Here is a 25,293-nt window from a genome sequence, read left to right on the forward strand (position 1 = left end):
GAGGCAGTGGGGATGCAGAGAATTCTTTTTCCATCAGTCTGTGTTGTTCTAAGCAGATATTTTCTTATTGAATTCAGATGTTATTTTTTTAATTTGCCTCTGGATCTTTAATGACATTTACTCTAAATATGACATTTAATAGCTCTGTGAAAATAATAAAATCAAACAGAAGGGAAGTATTTAGTAAGAAAAAGTTGGGTTTAAATTCATTTTCCCAGTCCCCTCCTTCTTTTTTCCCTTTTGTGTTCTGCCATTGACAATAATTCCAGTGTCTGAATAGTGAGAGCCTTGGGACAGAGTCAAAATATAAATTATCTATATTTATTTGTGTAACTGCTGGAGGAAAGACAACATCCCATTTGAAGTTCATTATTAATTGAGATTAGATCTAAACCTTTGCAGTTAAAACAGACTCAGGAGGACTATTCTGGCTTCCAAAATCAGCTTGGCAAGTTTATGATACTATTGTTTTAAAGTAGAGAAATAATTTATGGAAACATTCTAGTCTAACCCCTGGGTTGAATTTACATAGGCTGGTGTCCTGAATCCTCATTGGTGGGCAACAAAAACACTGAGCCTCGAAAATTAGGCATTATGGTTTATGGCCTGTCTTCCTGGTACTCAAAGTTTCTGTGTTCAGGACAATGCTCTCTGGGTCCACTCTTTATCTACATTGTAACAGCTCCCTATGCCAGGGTTAACTTCAAGGATCCTAATCCCAAATCACTGCTCTTAAACTACAAATCATGTTATCCACTTTTCTTCCTATAGTAAAATCCCTGAGCTTGAACGCACTAGTACATCCATTATAAAATGGTTCCACCGCTCTACCATTGCACTGATATCCATGAAAACTGCTTTAGACTATGACCTATAGGTTCATAATCATACTTGTAACTTGTTTCACATATTCCCTGGCATATCAGAACTGCTCATCATTTGTGAAGGAAAGAAAGAGGGGAAAAATTAAAAGGAAAGGAAGAAAAGGAAGAAAACGCAAAAGAGTAAGATGGAAGAAAAAATAAGATTCTAAAAAAATACAATCATAAATAATTTTGTTAAAATGAATTTAGAAGTAATACTAAAGTGAAACAGTATGTATCAAACCTCCAGAGCCTCAGAAACACTCATATTTTAAAAAAAAAAGTTAAAGGATAATTCTTAAAGGTGAAAATGTTTTCTTATACTAATGAGACAAAACCTTTCAATCTCAGAAAGCTTCCTCTGTGCTACTTAACATATTCCATATTCACAATCCTACAGGAAATGTTCTGAACACATGGGACTCTTACATGCTCCTCAGACATACCTGTTTGCAACAAGGTTTTCAGAGATTGTAGGCAGGGTTAACTTATAGAAATCATAAACTGAGCCAATAAGGACATAAGTATGTATTGTAAAGTTAAATTTTCAGATCAGTGGAACTACTCTTGAAGAAATTCTAGACATAAAAACTCTTTGTTGTCTGACTTTATCGTACTCAATTTCCCTGGATTTTGTATTTTTCCTTCCTTCCCAGTCTCAGAGAAAGAGCCTCCCTCCTCTATCATAAAGATAAGGTTTCCTTGTTTCCTTTAAATCCCAACTTTTCATCTCTGCAAATTATTTCTCCGTGCATTTAAAGCTGCATGGAAGCCCAAACATTGTCAAGCTCTTACTCCCTGAAAAACTCTTCCCTCTGACTGTATCCTCAGATCTCTCCCACAGAGAAATGTGAGCAATTCAATACAGTTGTTCCCTCTATCAATACACACAGACCTCTAAATCAGTTCATTTTTACAAACCATTCTTTGTAGTATCAGTTTTCCTCTTAAATCTATAAGGTTTTCAACACTAACCCTCCAAACAAGTCCAAATAATGTCATCTAGTGGTACCATACATATTTGACTCTTCTCTTCTGCTACAAGTCCAAATAATGTCATCTAGTGGTACCATACATATTTGACTCTTCTCTTCTGCTACAACTGTTCGAGTGCCGGTTTTCTTTAGACTAGATCTTGTTTCTTCTTCACTTGCCAGCTGAATGTAATTTCAGTCCTTCTCTTCCTCTGTTAACTACACAGGTGATCTTCATAACTGTTTTCCTTCCTACATGACTCCTATATACTCTGTAGCTGTGGTGTCGCCTTATTGTCCAGCCTTTGATTGACACACATAGAGCCGAGAGGACAGGGAATAGAAAGAAGACAGGACGAAGGTTATAAACTGACCTGTAATAAATGAAAAGAATAGTTGCTTGTTTAGACTTTTATTTCAAATGCATGTAACAATAATAATGTCATTTTATATTAAGTGCTACATGAGATATAATACAATAAAATATTAAATAATTTGAGTAGTTTCCATTTGACTTTTAGAGCCTGCATATTGAAACATGAGCTTCCCTTCTGAGTGTCTTCATTTTGAGTCATTCTGGATTTACCTAAACATAAAAACAAAATAAAACAAAAAAAATCCTTTCCTTTCAATTGACAACATTATTCCTTCACTCTTCCATTTTTACTCTGAACACCTTAATTGGGACTTTCACTACTTATTGATTTAATGGTACCAATGTACTCTTCAATGCCCCATTTTTCTACCTATCTCCCAGACAACCCTGGATACAATGATAAATTTTTCTAAAAAGAGAGATGTGCCATGTTTGTCCCATTTCCATCACTACATTATCTATTCCCATTTCTAAGCTAACAATACTCCAATTTCATTTCATTTATAATTTTAAGAAGAAAAATTTAGATAAAAGGGACTGTCTAAAAGCAATTGATAAAATCTCTCAAAAGAAGCTTATAGATAAGATGAAGAAATGTCAACAAGGTGTTGGCAGGGGTCGTGGGATTTGTGCCTGACTACAAAGATAACCTACTCCGGGGCTTACATTCGGCCTTGTCCTGCTCTACTTGTTCATCAGTGATTCCGATGGAGATAAAGGCATGCTTGTAAACTCTTTAGAAGATGGTCATTTTGGAGATCTACATCAACAAGACAGGAATTCAAAACATTCTCTCTGAGCTTGAAGATATGACATGAAGTTTTATGAGACGGAAGTAAACATTATTTCGTATAAAAATAAAATGGTTGTGCAAGATCAGAAAAGAAAGAACAGCAGCTCTTGAAGGGATGTAGTGGATCTTCGTTGACTTTGGGCTTAGCATAGTTCTGTAATATACCTAGATAACTGAAGCTGAGGCTAGTGCAATAAAATGTACACAGAAAACACAAAACTAATTCAATGATCTCTAAATTAAGAGATGATTACTAGCCTTGTTTTCCTATAATGTCAGAGGAAAGAGGCTAGTTCTACACCTACCAACAAGGGGGCAGATGCCAGTCTCTTGAAGCAGTCATTCACTTTATCTCTATTCTACTTCCTGGTTTTGTTAAAATGCAAGACATTTTGTTTGCATCAATAAATGAACAGGGACTGCAGATTAATTGGTACAGTGCTTGCCTGACATGCACACATCCCTGGGCTCAATACCCAGCACTGTATAAAAAGTAGACCTAATGGAACACACCTCTAATCCAACATCATTCTTGAACACAACAAGTTCCAGGCAAGTCTGGAATACACAAGATCCTCAAAAATAAATAGGAAAAAAACCACAATGTTTCAGTAGCAGACAGAAATGTAGTAATAATAATACTGCATATGTATTATATCACAGAAAACACAAGTTACTAACATTTTATTATTTCACAATATTGTATATATAACAAATATTTGGGCAGAATAAAGAGATATTGGACATTTCAAAAGATTAAAAAATGAGATAAGTATAGTTGACATGTTCAAGGAAAGAATTCTCAAGCTATTGAGGAAATAGGCACTAGAATAATGCATTGGTCTGTCTACTTTGGTCCAAGAGATTTCAGTATAACTAGAGCAAATGAAAGTTTTTTTAATTCTTTGTTTATTTTATAAATACCTACAGAGGTTAGTCTTTGTAAATATAAACAGTGGTGAAGCACGTAGCCTGGTAGGTAGATCAACCCCTAAGTTGCATTAGAGTGGTGACATGGCACTGGATCCCATACCCTTCCACAAAGATGAATGTCCTAACCTCCCGCTAATGAGGAAGTCAGCTCACATTAAAACGAGGACCAGGTTGTGTGGGACAGCCTTTTCTGAGCAACATTTGTCATCAGTGACGATGGGAGCTGCTGAAAAAATTTTTAAATGTGCTTACTGAGTGCTTAAAGTTCTCAAATAAAAGATTTTTCAAGTAGTATGGGAAAAAATGGCATCCAGTCAAGTGTCCTCTAAGGTGTGTCTTAAAAAGTGATGCTGTGTAGTGGACAGCCATTCCAGCTTTGATCTGGAAGTTCCAAAGCCCACTGAGGCTTTGGTAACTGTCACTACAAGGTGGGGCCGAAAGAGGACGCTGAAGACCTGAGATCCGGATGGGCGAGCTCTCTTGGTTCCTGGACCCTGGACACTGGTGGTAGACCGAGCAGAGTTCTCCAGAGAACACCGCCAGACTGCACCACACCTTTCCCAGACCCTGTAAACTATCCCTTCACTTGTAAGTTACCCCACAAAATAAACCTCCCTTTTAACTTCGTGGAGTTGCCTTAATATTTTAACCAATAATTCTGGGTGCAAAAATGATCTGGATTTTGTGGGGTTTTGTGGATACTACACAGCAGAGCTTTCTTAGAAGGTAACATAAGTAACCATATGTGTATGTCTTAGCTCTAATCATCAGACATGACAAGTGATGCTTTTGAACTCATGTACCAGCTCCAACCATTCAGTAATGACTGCTGAAAATATCAGAATAAGAATTTCTAAAACCAAATCTGAGTTGTTCAAGGACCAGGACCATAATAAGTTGACTATTTCTGGTGAGGATAGTAAAGCAACCATGCATTAACTGTGGCAGTTCTCAACCTGTGCCATGCTGGTGAGAAATAACACCAACAAAACTTCCAAACATCCAAAAATAGTTGCCAGCTAGCCTCAACCTAGCTTTCAAAATAACAAATAAAAGTTGTGAGGAAATATTTGACCTCCATCTACTTGCCCTTGAACCATTTCTTTCCCTGCCACTTTGTCACCCCTGTCAATGGTACCTCTGACATCCACCAGCCCATCAGAGGTCTTTGGGAGTGGAGTTTATGTTCCCAGGGCTTCCCACAACCCTCAATGAACACAACATCATTCTTGTTATCTAAGATGAAAGCTACACTCAAGAGAGACACCATCTGAGATGTTACATATTGCTTAACGGCCATGTTACCACTTCAAAGTAAGCACAGGAATCACGATAACCCCAAAATGCTTTGGATACATGTGCTTTACCACTGTATAAAATATGAACCAAGATAAGAAATTCTATTTCTTTGCCAGAAAATGATACTAACATGTTTACTGGGCTCTTGGTAACTTTTCTATCAATTCCAATCATTGCTCTGGACACCACTGAGAGAGATGCAGTAGAACTCTAAGTTAGCTCCTTGACACTGCTTCCTGAAAACCACTTCAGTGAAGTATAGTTTGCTCTCCATTTGTGGGTTTGCTGATTTCTAAAAAATATTTAAATGTATTATTTAAAAATCAATATATTTACAATTTGAGCACAAATTTCTTATAAATACACATATATTCTTAACAATTTACCTGCTATATTCATGAAGAATATCTATTTAAATAAATTTTCATGAATTTGGTTAGTATGTTAACTTTGTGAGATACTGACTACCCCCAGCTGTTATTCCCAGTCTTAGAAGTTGACTCAAATGAGTCTGTTTAATGGTAGGAGTTCAGGACAAAATGGCAAATTGTATTTTTATGAAACTGGCTTATACCGAATTGATTTAGGGCAGATCAACTTACTTCCACATATGTGATAGATCAGCATAAAACCAAAATTTATCTAAAATTGGTCAATGGTCTCAACCAAGGAAGATCATATCCCCTGTGTACATTTGGCAATGTGTAGAACTAATTTTGGTTCTTATAATTTAAGACTAGAAAGTTTTATTGGAATCTAATTGGTAAAGTCCAGAAGCTAATAAATAGCCTACAACACAGGATAAGTCCAAGTTGTGTGATGTGTGTGTGTGTGTGTGTGTGTGTGTGTGTGTGTGTGTGTGAGAGAGAGAGAGAGAGAGAGAGAGAGAGAGAGAGAGAGAGGAGAGAGGAGAGAGAGTCAACACAAAACAGCTCAGTTTAGGCTGAGCAATCATAAGATAGGAAAGACATCATCTCAATCTGTTCAATTCCCTTTACATAAATTTCATGTAGGCAATACTAAAATAAAATTAAGCTGGGCAGTGGTGGCACACGCCTGTAATCTCAGCACTGGGGAGGCAGAGCCAGGTGGATCTCTGTGAGTTCGAGGCCAGCCTGGTCTCCAAAGCAAGTTCCAGGAAAGGCGCAAAGCTACACAAAGAAACACTCTCTCAAAAAAACAAAACAAAACAAAACAAAACAAAAAAATTAAATTAAAACGTTACTTAACTGTTTTTACATCTAGTAAGCACTAAGCAAAGAACCGGGGATTTGGATTGGCCAACTCACATAGCTCTCAAACACCCCGATCATAAGCAAAGAATACCTAAAGGTAAAGGCAGGATGTAAAGGCCAAGATGTACTAGGAAACTGTCCAGGTTCACTCACTGCATGGGGCTCTTTGGACCCAAATGCATGTTTTCATAGCTTTCAGAGAGAACTAGGCATTTTCCACCACCACTTCGTCACACACATGTGTTTAATCATGTTTCCATGATTGAAAGGAACTGGGAAGGAAGAGGAAATGACTCATTTCCCTTTCTTTTTCCTATCTCTCCTTTCCCTATAAGGTACATAATTCCTTCCATAAGAAGGAATATTATGTGATAAAAGAACGTATATGTTATTTGAGATAAACAATGAAATTTTGGAAAGCTCACATAGGACTATAATTACTGCGAACACAGTATTGAACTGTTTAAGCAAGCCCAAAATTCCAAGAAATGGTTTTTCCTTATAAAATAAATTTTTCCCTGTTTTCAAAGGCACAGGATGCCCTAATCTCTGATCCTAGTTAAGAACCTTTGATAGATCCTCCTCAGTGGGGTCTAGCGGCTGGGGATGGGGGGGGGGGGGGGGAAAGCAAAAAAAAAACCATGTAGCCAGTTTTTCCAGAGACCAACATGCCCATTTCTTCCTGGTCCTTACCAGGACCACACCAGTTGAAAGTGGCCAGAACAAAGAAATGTAACAAGTATCTTGAAAGCAACTCTCTTCATTGTCTAGGAGTCAAAGCAAAAATCCTGGAGTGGAGACAGAAAGATGATTTTATGGTATTGGTGGAAGGAACAAATGGCTTAACTGAGTGGAGAAAGTCCAACACCTCCTTTACAAGGTCTAGCTCCTTCAGGACACCAGCTCGGATCGCCTAAGATGAGACATGCCAGACAAATGGGAGATAAATCAGTTGAGCAACAGAAGAGACAGTGACGTTATCCTGACCTGTCTCCAGCCTGTCTCGTGGAGGAACAGAGGATGAGGCAAATGTAGGAGTTGGAAAGAGCTTCAAAAGTTGTCTAAATCTATGCTCTTCATTTTGGAGATGAGGAAACAGATATCCAAAGGCTAAGGCATGCATGTTTTGTCACATGCTAGTAAAAGTTATAATCAAGCTTGCCTTACTCCCAAGCAGGTGTCCTTTTGACCCCATGATCACTTTTGAGAAAGTACCTGAACCTTATGTGCTCTTTTGGCTGAATCATCTCCACTATCTCTACCATGGTTGTCCAATAGGCTTAACAGTACTTGAGATTTGATGAATTGAAATACAAAGTTGATATATAAAGTAAGATATATTGGTAAACAACATATGTGTTTTACTAAGCAATAGCCTCTAAAGACAAGTCTAAATTACTGATTTTATGGAAAAGTTATGAGAGTTTGACATACACACACCTCTCAGTTTTTGACTCAGCCTTCAAGTTAGCATCCTAATAGTACTTGGTGCCTTTAAACATTGTTAAAATATTTTTAAGGCTAAACACTGTGACATGAACTCGACAGACATGTCCATATGGAATCTATTGATTAATTGGCCAACCAATAGCAGTTGCAATGTCTAGAATATTATAAGAATATAATTATAACAAGACTAAGCCTAGGCATCCAGGAATGAGCCCAGACCATCAATGCACAGTCATCAAATCTTCCTTTTGTAAGACTCCTGAGAGTAACACCTTGTGTTCCCAGGGGCATGATAGAAAGTCAATTGCCTGAGCTCCCCAAATTCGTTCAGCTGTGAACAGTGAAATAAAATTAAAATATTGGCTTCTCAAATTGTCAGCTGTCCTATTAATACTTTCTGATGCTGTTTCCATCCCCTTTCAAGGCAGCCAAAAATGAACATACTTTGCAATGGTGTTCACCAAATGTGTGCAAAGGCAAGAATTGCTTAGCAAGTCACACAGCAAGTGGTGAAAAATGATCTATAAACAGCCATAATTTCAAAATGAATCAACTTGGTTCTTGCTCTGGAAGAAATGACCTGTGGTAATTAACATGTGATAATTTGTAAATGTATCTGGTTACTTCTAGAGCTTTGAAGGTAGAACAAATATGAACATCTTTGTGGTGAATCTCAAAGCAGGTCTCAGAGCACTTTGTGAAACTGTAGCAAAGACATAATGACATTGCTTTTGAGTAGCAAAGACCAACTGTTAGGGGTTCTACCCAAGATCATGGCCTGCTCACCTCACAGGGGACCTCTGAGCCCTTGGCTGAGGCCAGGACATGCTGGCTAGAGACAGGCCTAGCCTCATCCCTGTGGACTCCCAGAGCTCTAGCATTGTGAATCCTGGCCTCCAGGCAGTGGTGAAGCCCTCCTTCTCTCCATGTCCAAGGCCCTGTCCAAGTCCTCAGCCTGGACATGAGGGAACTATGGAGAGCAACAGCAAGATTACATGTGTCACCTGGGGTGGTGGTAGGAAAGGCATGAGGGAATGGTGGCCAACAAATGCTAGCAGTAGACCTAGGGGGTTTTCAGCATCTAGTCTCCAGATGTTGAAGGGGTTGCCAGTATATGATATCCTAGTCAGTAAAACTGACATATTTTGTACACTGTGAGTTAATACTCATGAGAAATCTGTGAATGGTTTGGGGATATGTTTGTTTTACTATGCCAAAGCCTTGCATATTCCTGTACTTGTCTATTGGTTGACTACAGAAAGCAGGAAGTGATGAAGTCATGGTTCAAGGCCAAAATGATCAAATTTAGAAGCTGCCTTGATTTATAACCATTCCCACTTGGATAGTTTTATTGGTCTTTACTGAACAGGAAACAGCCAGTATTTCTAGATACTTGTAAGTATTTGATGCATATATATGTAGAAATAATAGAATAATACTCTGGGAAAATAGCTTTTGAAAACTTAGAAGACACTGTTTGAGGACAGAATTTAGAAACCACTTCTGATAACAGGGGGCTGTCTGTTACTGGTGGGATGAGGAGTGTAGGGTAGAAGAAATGGTAGAAGATTTTGTTAGTATGTGCTGAAAAATGCTAGCATTTACATTACAGTGTGTGTGTGTGTGCGTGCGTGCGTGCATCTGCCACATACAACTGTTTTTAATACCTTATAATCCCTAGGTATTAAAGAAGTTGCCATATATGGTAAAAAGAAGAGTTAGTAAGTCCAATAACCCCTAAGGAAATAGAATCAGTCATTAAAAGTCTCCCAACCAAAAAAAGCCCAGGACCAGATGGTTTCACTGCAGAATTCTACCAGATCTTCAAAGAAGACTTAATACCAATACTCTTTAAATTGTTCCACACAACAGAAGCAGAAGGAATATTACCACACTCCTTCTATGAGGCTACAAATTACCCTGAGTCCTAAACCAAACAAAGATGCAACAAAGAAAGACAACTACAGACCGATCTCCCTCATGAACATTCATGCAAAAATCCTCAATAAAATACTGGCAAATAGATTCCAAGAAAACTTCAAAACAATTATCCACCATGATCAAGTAGGCTTCATCCCAGGGATGCAAGGGTGGCTCAACATCTGACAGAGTGCTGATATCCAGAATATATAAAGAACTCAAGAAATTGGACATCAAAATGCCCAACAGTCCAATTAAGAAATGGGCTATAGAATTAAACAGAGAATTCTCCACAGAGGAAGTTCAAATGGCTGAAAGACATTTAAGGAATTGCTCAACATCTCTAATTATCTGGGAAATGCAAACCAAAACGACTCTGAGATACCACCTTACACCCGTCAGAGTGGCTAAAATCAAAAACACAGAAGACAGCTTATGCTGGAGAAGATGTGGAGCAAGGGGAACTCTCCTCCACTGCTGGTGGGAATGCAAGCTTGTACAGCCACTTTGGAAATCAATATGGCGCTTCCTTAGAAAATTGGGAATCCATCTCCCCCAAGACCCAGCTGTAGCACTCTTGGGCATATATCCAAGGAATGCTCAATCATACCACAAGGGCATTTGCTCAGCTATGTTCATATCAGCATTGTTTGTAATAGCCAGAACCTGGAAACAACCTATATGCCCTTCAACTGAAGAATGGATAAAGAAAATGTGGTACATATACACAAGGGAGTACTACTCAGCAGAGAAAAACAATGACATCATGAGGTTTGCAGGCAAATGGATGGATCTAGAAAAATTCATCCTGAGTGAGGTAACCCAGACTCAGAAGGACAAACATGGTATGTACTCACTCATAGGAGGATATTAGATGTAAAACAAAGATGACTAGACTGCTATACAACTCCAGGGAGGATACCTAGAAAACGGGACCCTAGGAAAGACACAGGGATCACCCAATGACAGAGAAATGGATGAGATCTACATGAACAACCTGGATGACAGTGGGAGTAATGAAGGGCAAGGTTTGAGGGAAAGAAAGCTTAGGAGAGCAGGAGATCCCAGCTGGATCAAGAACAGAAAGGGAGAACAAGGAATGACAGACCATGATAAATGATGACCACATGAGAACGGGAATAGGCAGAGTGCTGGAGAGGTCCCCAGAAATCCACAATGATACATCCTCTGTAGACTGCTGGCAATGGTCGAGAGAAAGCCTGGTCTGACCTAGTCTGGTGATCAGATGGCCAAACACCCTGAAGGTTGGGCTGGAACTCTCATCCAGTGACTGATGGAAGTGGATGCAGAGATCTTCAGTCAAGCCCCAGGTGGAGCTCCGTGTGTCCAGTTGTCGAGAAGGGAGCATGAATTGTTGAGCCCAGGATTGGAAAAAGCATGGGAATGAAAGGCCAGATGAACGGAAGCACATGAATTATGAACCAAAGGCTGTGGAGCCCCCAGCTGGAGCAGGCCCTCTGGATAAGTGAGACAAGTGAATAGCTTGAACTGTTTTGGAGGCACCCAGGCAGTGGGACTGGGACCTGTCCTTAGTGCATAAGCTGGCTGTTTGTAACCTTGGGCTTACACAGGGACACTTTGCTCAGCCTGGAAGGAGGGGACTGGATCTGCCTGTACTGAATCCACCAGGTTGAGCTGAACCCCCAGGGGAGTCTTGGCTCTGGAGGAGATGGGAATGGAGGGGAGGGGTGGGGGGAAGGTGGGGGTGGGAGTGGGACAGGGCAGGACACGGAGAACCCATGGCTGATGTGTAAAATTAAAACACAAATATAATAAATTTTTTAAAAGGAGAAAAAACAAGAACATGTGTTTGACTCAGTCTTTCAAAGAGGAAATCTTTTCCTTTGTAATAACATTGATGGACCTGAAGGACATTGTTCTAGGACATTGTGCTAATAAGTGGAACAAGCCAGGCCCAGGAATACCACATGATCTCCTTTATGTGTGACATCTAAGAAAGTTAAATTTACATAAAGTAGAAAACAAAATAGTGGTTAAAAGTAAAAGGCATAGTAAAAAGATTGGAGGCAGGGGAGTGAGTTTTTGAGAGGTGTTCCAAGGGGTAATGTTTCAACTAGACACAGGGAATAAGCTTTCAACACTTAAAGTCCACACTGCACAACAAAATTAAAATACTTCAAAATTGATTAACCAATAAAATTTAGCTATTCTTCAAAGTAAAAATATGTATAAGAAAATAAATGTACTAGTTTAATACTAGCCTTTCTAATATGCATAAATGTATCAAAATATTTTCCTTGAACACCATAAATATATATGATTGATATTTAGCAAATAAAAATAGAAATTTCAAACAAATTAGGCTCATCAGATAGTAGTCCTTAGGTCTAATAGAAAGTAAAAACCAAGCCAAACCATAAAAATCACAAGCACTTTTATCTGTGGTCATCCATTTAATGCTAAGCTGTTTACATGCCCCTGGGGATGCTCTTAGCCAATGGTTGGGCAGTAAATATTTATGAAAGCCCTAATTTCATATAGAAGGCAATATGAAATATTACTTGCTCCAGCATTCTCCAAGAGATGGGGAATATAGTTCTTTTGCCTGAGACAGTGCCCTAGCTGTTGTCATTGTCCCTTTCCTGGCCTAAGATTCCCATTTCCTACCCAGTTTCCCAAAAATATTTATTCAATAAATGCCAGTGTCCAGGTTCTGCTTCTGAGGAAATACCTCAAGAGAGATGTTTATATTTTAGCTTTTTAAAAATACTTTATGTGTATGTTGATATGGGTGCCAGCATGGGTTCATGGAGGTCAGAGGACAACTTTTTTTTAAAAATAATTTATTTACTTTTTTTATTTTATGTGCATTGGCATTTTATCTACACATACGTCTGTGTGAGGGTGCCAGGTCTCCTGGGACTGGAGATACAGACAATGGTGTGCTGCCATGTGGGTGCTGAGCATTGCACCAGGGACCTGTGGAACAGCAGTCAGTGTTCTTAACTGCTGAGCCATCTCTCCAGCCCCAGAGAAGTTTATATTTTGAAAATTGGTAGAATTCACATAATCAAGTTGTTAGTTTTTTTATTTTAGTTTAGTTTCGATTCTTAGTTTTTCTTAATACATATACAAATACCTAGAACATGAAGGCAGGCATCCTCATGAGCTAACGTCAGCAAGAATGCCTCAGATCATCACTACCTTCTTCTTCCTGTATCGCTCATTTAAGTTGCCTGCCTGTTCTGTTGGCATTGCTTACTACTCATGCTTTAGTCTGCAAGTTTGATGTAACAGGCTCAGCAATATCCCCAACGATTCCCATCCACGTGCCCAGAGTTTGCAGGCAAAGGGAATGTGTCAACTGTAATTAAGGGCACAGAGCTTGCATTTGAAGGCTGTCTGGATTATCAGATGGGTCCAGTCTAACCACCTGAGTTCTGTAAAATGGGGAGCTGTCTCAGCTATGGTCATGGAAATGTATGATGAAGGACAGGAGGTCAGCAAGATGCCACATCACTGGCTTTGAAGAGGGACGATAGGGCTACGAACAAAGCTCTAATTTCTGGAGAGAGCAAGGAAAATGATTATTCCCTAGATTCTAGAAAGGAATAAAGCCTTTCCATACCTTTCATTTTTACCTCAGAGAAATGTATTTGAATTCTGACCTACAGAACTCTAGCCTAATTTTGCCCGTGATTTGTTAGAGGAGTTACAGAAAACCAAAATGATACATTCCATGTGGACAGGAGGTCTGCTTTGGTTGTCACTGTCCCTTCTATAACTCCCTGACATACAAAAATCATTTAAAAAGGTTTAATGAACCATGCAGATAGCGAAGTGTTTGTTTAACAAATGTAAAGACCTGAATTCAGTCCCCATAACATGAGTAAAAAGTTCCATGTGTGATGGCACAGCACTGTCATCCCAATGCTAGGCAAGCAGTGGCAGGCAAATCCCTGAGACTTGCTAGCCAGCCAACATGGTCTACTTGGTGAGTCCTGGGCCAATGAGAAACTATTTCAATCACAATGAAGATTGTTTCTGAGGAACAATAACCAAGGTTGTCCCCTGGCCTGCATACATGAGCACTCTCACGCAGAGGGAAATCCACACAAACATGCACAACACACACACACACACACACACACACACACACACACACACACATACTCAAATTTATTATACTGTTTCTGAGGTTAGGATTATATATTCTAAATCTTGTATATATCTTATATATGATGTATAAATTTCTAAATTTATACTTTTTCATCTTAGGCTATAATATCAAAAGTAATAGGTAAGGGATAGCAGTATTTTATAAGGACTGGAAATATTCTGTCAATGTTTTAATTCAGTGGCAGAGCACTAGCCTAGTATGGATGAGACTATGAATTTGATCCATATTACCACACAAAAAAATGGGTGTGGGGAGGCTCTTTGACAGAAACCATGTTAACTTGAATAAAATATTTTGAAATAATTTGAAGCAGAACTAGATTCCATGTCCACAGTGACATGGTAGGAGACAGAAGCCAGCAAAGGAACATTCAGAAAATATGTAAAACCTGGCTTGAGATGTTCCTAATGCCAGCACTTAGGACATAAGACAAACTCCAAGGTGAAGAAAGAATGAGACCAATGCAGTCATGTAGCAGTCACTTAAAGCTCATGTGAGGAGATCTACACCTTGATGCACTGACATTTTCTCTCCCTCCCTGCTGCTCATCCTCATCCTCTTTTTGGAAACAGGGTCTTAAGTATACTGGAGTATACTAGCCTGGCTCAAACTTGTCATGTAGCTTAGGGTGACCTTGGACTTCTGCTGCTTCCATCTCCTAAGTACTGAGATCAAAGGTGTGTGCTACAACTCCAAATGTCAACAATTTTTTTGGTAGAATGAAATAAACAAATACACCAAATGGTTTTGAAAATAAAGAAGAAAGATATTAACCAATAGCATGTAGAAAACTACCTGTAGCAGGATGAAGTAGAAATGTTGGCTTTTTGCTGATTAATTTACTCTAGTGGGTCAAATAACCATCAGGTTCACTCAGCTATGACATGATATAAGTGAGCTTCAGATTGTCCTCTGATTTCAGCGAATATAACAGAGTTCCCTGAAACATAACATAACATTCTTTTTTTTTTTTTTTTTTTTTATCTGCAGTGAGCAATAGAAGCCCTGATTTGGATAAAGTCAATGAAATCTCAGGTTATGTGATAACTCTCTTTGTCCCCCTCACCCACCCCACCGCCAATGCTTAACCCTTGGTCATAAAGCCTGCGATCCCAGAATCAAATGACCATTGAGTGAGACCTGCAAGCTGGGATGAAAATTCTCCTGCAACAGACAACCCAGCAGGGTTTGAAACTTTGAGAAATACAGCCACCTGTTGGACTGCGTCTGGTATCACACTTTGTTCCCTGATTGTCTTTTAATGTTCTTTGTATGGTTTGCAAAGACTGAGTTGTTTTCTTTCAAGAGAAAAATATAAGTGATATGAGAACAACTAGTGATGTTAGGAGGGACAACTATGAGAGCAGCCGGTGACTCCCTTATTCTGTCTGTTAAAATGGTGGATCTTCATGTCAACGCACTCTTCCAGTCTAAGAAAGCTGACAAGAAACTTTCATTATAAAGAGAAACAATACATTTTTTAAAATTTCGTCCTTCAAGGGGCTAGGAAATGGGTCGGTGGGCAAGAGTGTTAATCCCCAGCATGCATGTGAGAAGCTGGTTGTTTCCACATGCCACACACACACCTGTAACCCCAGGACTGTGGTGCACTCACATGCCACACACACACCTGTAACCCCAGGACTGCAGTGTATTGGGGCAGGAGGATCTGTGGGGCATGCTGGCTGCCACTAGGTATAGGTTCAGTGAGAGACTCTGTCTCAAGAGAATAAGCTAGAAAGTGATAGAGCAGAGTACTTCATGTCCTTCTTAGGCCCCCACACACATGTGTACCCCCCCACATACACACATATACACATTCTTACATATACACGTGCGTGCGTGTGCACACACACACACACACACACAATTTCTTCCTTCAAAATAAAAGAAAACTTAGGAATTTATTGGGTTTTATTGGGATGAGGGTTGGCTTTTTTTTTTTTTTTTTTTGGTTTTTTATTCCATTCTATCACTGCCCTCGAGAGCAGAAATTATCAAACATTCTTGTAATGTTTTTCAAATAGTAAATAATTGGGATTTTGAAGTATGTAGGTGTTCTTTTCTCTTTTGGGGAGAGATGAAAGATGTTTATTTTGGTATTAAAATGATGTTTTCATATGCACATACATAATGATTTTTGATTACTACAAAGTTAATTAACATATCCAGTTTTTCATATGTTGAGAACTCTTGAGACCTAATACTTTAGGAAAATTCACCTGTACAACAAATAATAACTAGTTATACAGTCTTTATGTTGACCATTATATTTCTAGAAACAATTCACTCTGTACAACTGAGACTTCATGCCTGTTGATCAATGCTTTTCATTCCCTAGCCCCAATGTTTCTGGTAACCATCGTTCTGCTCTCTGCTGTCTTGAATTTAGGTTAGTTCAGATGAGTGTAGATTCCATGGATGAGTGGAATCACATAGTAGTTTACTTGGTATATCTGCCTGATTTCACAGCTTGTCCTCTGGGTTCATCCAGACTGTCACCAGTGGCAGGCATTCCATTTGTAATAAGGAAACAAATGAGTATGTGTGTGATGATAAAATTTTGTTGACAAAAACAGACGGTAGGGAACTGAATTACAGCTCAGTGGTATAACGTTTACCTAGCAGGTATGTGAGAAGAAGGGAAGTCAGATATATTGATGGCAATAACAGCAGGCTGGATAAGTAACACTGAAGAATGACAAAAAGAAGGAAATGACTAGGCTTAGTGAAAAACTGAAGAAAGTAAGACAAGCAAGCATAAATGCAAAATAGGTTCACAAACTCTCCAGGATAGACGATCTAAAGAAACAATGCCAGAGTCACAAGAGAAGAGGAATGTGGGAAGTTAAGTAAATGTAGAAAAGAAACCCACTTGGTCTCTAGATAAACTCAGAGGCTGTTAAATATAAAAATAGCAGGGTCTTCTACCATTCTGCACTGTGAACCTCCAAGCATTACCATCAAAGTTTTCAATGCTACACAAAGGAATAAGAGGTAGGCAGATTCCTTCCATTGGACAGGAAAAACTGAAGCCACAGAGAAAAATAACTTAGCTAGGTTTCCACAGAAGGGGAGCATGAACTCTAATCTCAGGACATCTTGTCCAGTCTATCTCCTACTTGATCTCTTGGCCTTCCAGACCAACTACAATTGATGACTTTGTCTGAACATGATCCAGCTAAAGTCATTTAAGTCCATAAAATATAAGAGGAGTTAGGCCAAGTGACTTATTGGAAACAAAGCTAATAGTTTATCATAAAATTATAGCCATAAATTTGAAGTGTAAAAACTCTGACATTTTGTTTGATAAAAGAAAAAGTAAATGTCTGGAAAATATGAAGTAAAAGTATTCCAGAGGTAGTTGGTCAATCTTTCTCCAAGAATGCACGAATTCCAATTAAGTTTATTAAACTTAAGAACCAATAAGCCAGGCTCTTATTTCCCATCAGAAATAACCAAGACATTCGTTTTTCATGATTATTTTATTTCAAATGTCAATGGCATTAATGATTGTCTTTTAAATGGTCTAGTTAGTTACATTTTTAAGCCAACATTTTCTTGTATTTTAATTTCCACTGTTTTGCCCTTTGGAGTGCTTCAAATGAATAGAATAACATTTTAGAGAAGTGAACACTTGGTACTTACACAATGAGTGTTTTCACCTGAGAAATGCAGCATTTTTTTTTATTTTTTATTTTTTATTTCATTGACCTCTGTTTATTTTGGCCAATGAGGAAGGTTGTCTCACTTTACAAAAAGAGAAACCAAACTCTAGGACATGTCTAATGAAACAATGAATAAATGACAGTTCTTGGAAAATACATCTATGCTTGATTTCCAAGATTTAAACAGAGTTTTAATGCCAGAATGTAATCCCTATCCAACATAATAAGCAGTCTCTCTAACCAAAGACCAGGACCAAAGACACCAGAGAAGATGACATTTTACTGAGGAGACCTTCTTTCCTCTTATGTGATCCAAATGCATAACAATCCCAAACAAAAATGGTCTTTAACATCCTGGGCTAATGAAGAAACCCCTAAGATCTAGGAAAAGTTGTACAAAAAGTTTCTTTCTAACTACTTCCTTAGCAGATACTCACTGATGATAATGTTCTTCTCACTTAAGAGTTTAGAAACAGGAGAATGGTGTCATAGATAGAATGGTACCTAAGCTAGCCTAGGAAGAAAAATGATAGATATTAATTTGAATGGGTCTTGTTTGACCAATACCTCTTCATGCCATTTTACTTCTGTAGGAAAATTCTCTCTATCCCCTTCCTGCTCCTGCCTAAAATTAATCTACCCAATGTCAACTACCAGCTAAGCAAGGTAGACATCTGTGTCAGAGGGGTGGAGAGCAATGTGTCCCAGTCTGGAGGGGCAAAGGTTACCTACGCACATTATCAGTCCATCAATAGCCATAGGAGTCTAGAAGGTTGGGAGACTTTCCATGTACAGTGGAAGGAGAAAATCTGATTAAGGTGTAAGCTTCTAAGTAGAAGTTAACAGAATTGTTTGATCAGAACTTCAGAGAAGCAAAAAATAGAGTACAGGAAAGGGATAAGCCAGTGTGAAATGTCAAAATCCAAGCAGGATAAAGAGATCATCCTGTTAGCAGAGCTTCCCAACATAGGTCATCAGAGAGTGGTGAGATGGTCATCCATGAAAGGGTCTCCAGTAAGGCATAGAAAGCTTAGCAGGAGAAAGGGCTACACACACAGGGGCAGCTGAGGGGCATCAGAGTCCATTGGGCTAAGGAAGGCTATTGGTGAAATTATTAAGGCCACTCCATGTAGTTAAAAGGAAGGTTTATTTTGTGGGGTAACTTACAAGTGAAGGGATAGTCTACAGGGTCTGAGAAAGGTATGGCGCAGTCCGGCAGTGTTCTCTGGAGAACTCTGCTCAGTCTACCTCCATCGTCCAGGGCCCAGGAACCAAGAGAGCCCATGCATCCAGATCTCGGTCTTCAGCATCCTCTCTCAGGCATGACCATTACTGAAGCCTCAGTGGGGGTTGGAACTTCCAGGTCAAAGCTGGAATGGCTACCCACTACAGAAGGCATGCTCACTGTAGAATGGGCCGATAGAGCCAATGAAAACCTGTGATTTTTTTTTCCTTCTCAATTATAGAAAAGGCCAGGTTTCTATCTATCCAAAGGATACTACAGTGAAAATAGAGAGAGAGAAAAATCTGGAATGAAATCTCACTATAGTTGACTTAGACTTTAAGAGAATTATGAAAAGGAAAAAGATATAGATAGACAGACATAATGGATACACAGACAAAACATCCTATCTGACTTTTCAATGAGCCCCAAGGAATTTGTGTCCCAAAATCCATCTAAAGTCCCTTGATCACTTAATAGCTCCTGTGATGTAGTGGGGAGGAAATTATTTTTCAGATGCAGCTAATAGCTACATTTAATATTTATCCCGGGGTGATTTTTACTTAATTACAAAATGAGTGACAGGAAGTAAGCAAGGTACAAATTAGCCTTTATAAAAGTAGTTCCCAAGCCAGGGTGAGTTTGCCGCACACCCTTGAGGATATTTAGTGGTACTTAAAGACATTTTTGTTTGTCGTAATTGGAGAGTTCTAATTTAAAAAAAGAAATCATGGGTAAAAGTGAGAAATTCTCATAACAACTAACAACCGAGAGGAGGGATCGAAACAACAAGGCATTGTTAGGGGCTGGACAGACATCATTCAAAGTCTGTATGCTGAAGCCCAAATCCCCAGGTACCTCAGAATATGGCTCTGTTTGGAGCTGGGGGCTTTTGAAGAAGTTCCTGTGAGTTAGACTGGCTGAGGTCACTGTTGGTTCTACTCTAATACTACTTTATATTTACCAAGGAAACCTGGACGTGCAGACAGGCACTAGAGACACAGTTGTGCATGGGAAAAATGTGAGGGTGAGGCCCAAAGACAGCCACCTGCAGGCCAAGGAAAAGCCCTCCACAAGAAACTAAACATGCAGATACCTTGATCCTGGATGTTTCATCTGCAAAACTGTGAAGGAAGTAAACTTTGGTTGTGGAAGACATTTGATCTGTGTTATTTATTTGTAGTAACACTAGTAATCTAATAGAATTGTTACACTGGGAAGGCTGAGTGACTCTGGCTTATGACATACAGAAACAAGCACAAGAAAAACACTTGTGTGTATAAAAGACAGCCTGCTAATAGTCATCATTAAATGATAAGAAAAGTAGAGAAACAGGCACGGCTTCCCAGTAAATCATTCTGTGTGTCTTTGTAGGGTGATGAACCTGTGCAGTTAACATTCTCTTCTGGACTGTAAAATTGCTGAAAAGGCAATTAAAACCGAAGTAAATATGATTTGGCATTAAGTTTGTTTTTAGTTTTGATCTTTCCTCCTTGCCTTCTTTGCAGAGATCTACACACAGACACATACATCCATATATACACAAATAAAAATAAGTTTGAAAGATTATATTAAAATATTAAAAGGTGAATGATTTAAAACAAGAATAATATATATGTTTCAGACAAAAGATCATGAATGTAAAAATAAACTCATGGTGCAAACAATCTCTACAAAATGTCCTAAATATTTAGAAACAACAAGAAATACAGGAATCATCAATAAACACATCAAAATAAAAATTAAGATGACTATTAAAGTAGCTGAAATTACTGAGTGTCAGTTGAGTGCCAAGGAACTGAGAGACATATGTTGCTTGGAAGGGGAGTTGTGAAATGGTGCTGCCATTCTGAAAAATGATCTAGTACTTTCTCATAATGCCTACCAGACTTAACATATGACTAGCATGTGTACTTACATGTATTTGCCCAAAAGAAGTGCAAACACATGTACACAGACAACTTGTGTTCCAGGTATCTTAGCTCGCAAACCATTAACACAACCAAAATCTTTATTGACAAAAAAAGCACAAATCAATCATGGTTTATTCATACAATGAAATTTCACTCAGCAATAGAAGGAAGCAAACTGCTGATCTGTGCAGTAACATTGATAAATCTTTTTGTTGTTATTTAAATAAAGAGGTCTGAAAGAATAATAGACACTATATGATTCTGTTACAGCAAATTTAAGACTAGAACAGGCCAACTAACAGTGGTAGGAATCCAACAGTTTCTGCCTAGGTTGAGGTTGGAAGGAAGGACTAGAAAGGATTACCCATCTAGAGCTCTATTACAGTGCATGCCACCATTGGACAATGCATCACTCTAGAGAGTAGAGGAAGCCCCAAGTGCATGAAGTTTAAGTGAATGTGTATTTTAACATTCCATGGGAAACTGGCAAAGCCATTACTCATGTGGGCCAGGATCAAGAGGAATGGTAAAGCTTTCTTTCCTCAGTAGTCTAAGTGTGAGTGTTTATGAATGACTGATCAGTGTGTGTGCAAAGACTAGAAACTATGGCTTCCTCTTCTGGGCTGTTTACAGCTTGAGACTGCCCACCTACAGAGACCAGCTGCCTAGACTAGCTAACCCCATCCCCTATGCTAGGCCTAATAAACACAAACATGCTGAGGTTCCAAGTTGAGAAGATAATGTTAGAGAATGGTGTCTGATCCCAGCTTCACTGCCTGTGTATCTGCCCATTCTTCATTCCCTTGATGCCTCTAGCTAGAGTTCTGGGACCCAAACCACACAGGACCCAGCACATTACAAACATCTGGTACCCAAAATAGCCTGCAACTCAGCTACTGGCTGACATAATGGCCTTTGAATTCAAGGAGCAAGTGGCCTTTAAATGATTGTTTCTGCTAAACCTCTAAGTAAGAAGACAGCAGCAAGCACCTGGAATCTGGAAGTGTAAGCTGGGGTCTTTTGTCCCACATGAGACAGTGCAAAGCTTTTCAAGGAAAATGACTTTGTTAACTGCACTCATTAAAATGCAGAGAGAAGAAATATTTCTTTCCTTGCTGGACAGCACAGCTAGCTGTGCCCTGGCCATCTGTGATGAGAGAAGAGCTCAATTCATAACCTCACTGCATTCCTAGGACAGCTCATGCATACTTGCTAACGTCTGTAAGTGCTGCTGGTAGCTCTGTTTCTCAGCCCATTATCCTTATTTGAATATAAGACATTGAATCCTATCTTAACAGTTACATGTTAGAGAAAACAAAATGTCTGGTGACTGGGGTACTTGACAGCCCTGGGAAGAATGATCCCAACTGGAGAGAAACAATTCACCTGGTACTACAAAGTCTGTACCATAAATTAACACACCATGTAATTTTTCAGCTCCAAAATACATGAAAATTTTTAACTCCCCATCTGTGTCAATCTATTTAAGAAATGAAGCAATGGAAGCAAATGTTGAGAATGAAAGTACAGCATAGTCCAACTGAAGCAGTACTTCAGAAGCAAGAACAAATGTCTTCATGTGATGATATTTTGTTTGTGCTCTAACAAATAAAGTTTGCCTGAGGATCAGAGGACAAAGCCAGACACTATATTAAACATAGAGGTCAAGCAGTGGTAGCACATGCCTTTAATCCTAACATTCAGGAGGCAGAAATTCATCCGATCTCTGTGGGTTCAAGGCCACACTGGGAACAGAGCCAGGCATGGTGGTACACGCCTTTAATTCCAACACTGGTTAACCATAGAGGCCTGGAGGTCTGTACAGACAGAAAGGAAGTGATAGAGCTAGGCAAAAAGAGGAAGTGATGTAGCTGGGCGCAGAGAGGAAGTAAGATGGCAGGGCACAGAAAGGTATATAGGCATAAGTGTACAGGAAGTAGCTCTCTCTTGGCCTGAGGATTTCCTAGTGGTAAGAACTTGTGGCTTGGCTTGCTCTATCCCTCTGATCTTTCAGATTTCACCTCAATATCTGGCTCCAGGTTTTTATTAATAAGACTGTTCAGCAATTCATGTTACACCTCCATATGAATCTTTGTATCATTTTCCACTGTACATAAAATAATATACAAATGACATAATCCCATTTATTATTCATACAGCAGATATATTTATGGTAGTTATGTTCCTTTATAGCTTTAGCTGTAAAATAGAAACCATAATCCTTTAAAACTTATTGCTAAGAAATCTGATTTTTTAAAGTGTTTCTATTTATTTTTTTGAAATTATATAATTGCATTATTTCCTCTTCTTTCCTCTCTCCAAACCCTCCCACATACCCTCCTTGTTTTTGTTCAAATTCAGGGCCTCTTTATACATGTATTTGTATACATTCATATCCTTACACATGCAAATACATATAGATATTATTGCTTATTGTGTATAATGTTTCTGGTATGTGGTACTGGACAACCAATTGGTGGGAAGCCATGCTGTATCATTCCCTTGTTCCCACCTGGAAAGATGGCAAGAAACATCTTCCATCCAATCTCACTCCCCTCCCAGTCTGGCTGTTACAACTAAACATACCATAAGAATCCCCTGTGCTAAAGACCTTGAAAATCTGCTAACACAAGAAAATCAGTTAATTTGGGAAAATGAAATTAACTGACCAAAGATATATTGAATGAAGGGAATGAAAATTAAAGAAATGATATAGTTAGAATGGAAAAAAATGTTTTATGGATACTATCACTGATAAAAACACAAGAACAGACCATGGGAGTAAAGCAGTAAAATCTTGGGAGTCACGTGCCACAGTATTTCAAAATCTAACATCGGTATATTGTGACATATTTGTACATCATTTGACATAGTCCTTTCCTTCCAGAAGTCCGTGCTACAGATGAATTATCATATCTAGATGTTAATATAAATGCTTATGTAATGTGTATGAACACACCTAACTAACTATACTTCCACAGATATATATGACATGCATGTACACACAGTATTGTTTAAATTGGCAAACAAAGTAATGGACTTCATTGTAGCACTTCCATGTGTATGTCAGCATGCATTGTCCTTATTTGCCCCCACCCAGCTTCCCCAGTCTTGATCTTCCCTCTTACTGGTCTCCTTTTCTTCCTCCAAACAGTTCTCCTTTTTGTATCACAAGTGTCCCACTCACTCCCTCCTCCCTCAATCGCCTAACATCCTCTTCCTACTTTCATAATTTGCACACACACACACACACACACACACACACACACTCACACACATTAAACATACACATACACAGAAACATACCACATGCACACACTTATACATACACACATATCACATACATAGTAACTTAAACCTAGATACCACATATGAGAGAAAACATAATATTTGACATTCTGAGTCTGTCTCATTTTGCTTAACATAATAATTTCCACCCACTTTCTTTTTCAGATACCATGACTTCATTTTTGTGGGCAAATAAAATTTTACTGTGCATATTTACCATATTTTCTTTATCCACTCATAGACTGATAGACACTTGAGCTGGATCCATTTCTTGGCTACTGTGACTAAAGCAGCAATCCACCTTGATGTGCAAACATCTTTATGATGACCTGGAATCCTTCAGGTTCATACCAGTTGTAACTGGTATAGTTGAGCCAGATGGTAGCTTTTGGAGACTCCACACTGACTTCCACAGTGGCTGCACCAGGGTCATCCCCACCTGCAGTGTTCCGAGGCTCCTCTCTCTCCAAATCCCCACCAGTGTTGGCTGCCATTTGTTTTCCTTTCTGTGGGGTGTGGGGGTGTGCATTTGTGTGTGTGTGTGTGTGATGTGTGTGTGTGTGGTGTGTGTATGTATGTCTGTGTGTGTGGTGTGTGTGTGGTGTATTGTGGTGTGTGTGTGTGTGTGTGTGTGGTGTGGTGTGGTATGTGTGTGGTATGTGTTGTGTGTGTGTGTGTGTGTGTGTGTGTGTGTGTGTGTGGTGTGTGTGTGAGTGAGTGGGTGGTATGTATGGTGTGTATGTGTGTCTATATGTGAGGGGGGGTGTGGTGTGGTGTGCTTGTGTGTATGTAAGTCAAAGATTGATATAAGGTATAACTTCTCTTGTTGTCCTCCTTATTTTTTGAGACAGCCTCTCAGTGGTTCAGCAGGATTGGCTAGTCAGCTGATTCCAGGCATCTCTGCCTTCACCTCCCCAACAGTGAGACTTGCATTTTGTTTTGAGGACTCTCAAGGGGAGGCAATCAAATTCTAGGGTTCTGTGGAGATTTTAGATGTCAATCCCCTCAAGTACCTAACTGGGAACATTTTTTTTTCTTCAATTCTATCAACTGTCTCTTCACTCTGGTGACTGTTTTCTTCGCTGTACAGAAAGTCCTATCTGCATACAATCCTATTTGTACTTCCTGCAATCCCTTGCCTGAGCTTGTAAGGTGAGCACCAGCTTCCTTTCCCTCTGCTCTCTGACTGTGGGTGTAA

This window comes from Onychomys torridus, chromosome 12 (assembly GCF_903995425.1).
Source record: "Onychomys torridus chromosome 12, mOncTor1.1, whole genome shotgun sequence".
In the NCBI taxonomy this organism is placed as follows: Eukaryota; Metazoa; Chordata; class Mammalia; order Rodentia; family Cricetidae; genus Onychomys; species Onychomys torridus.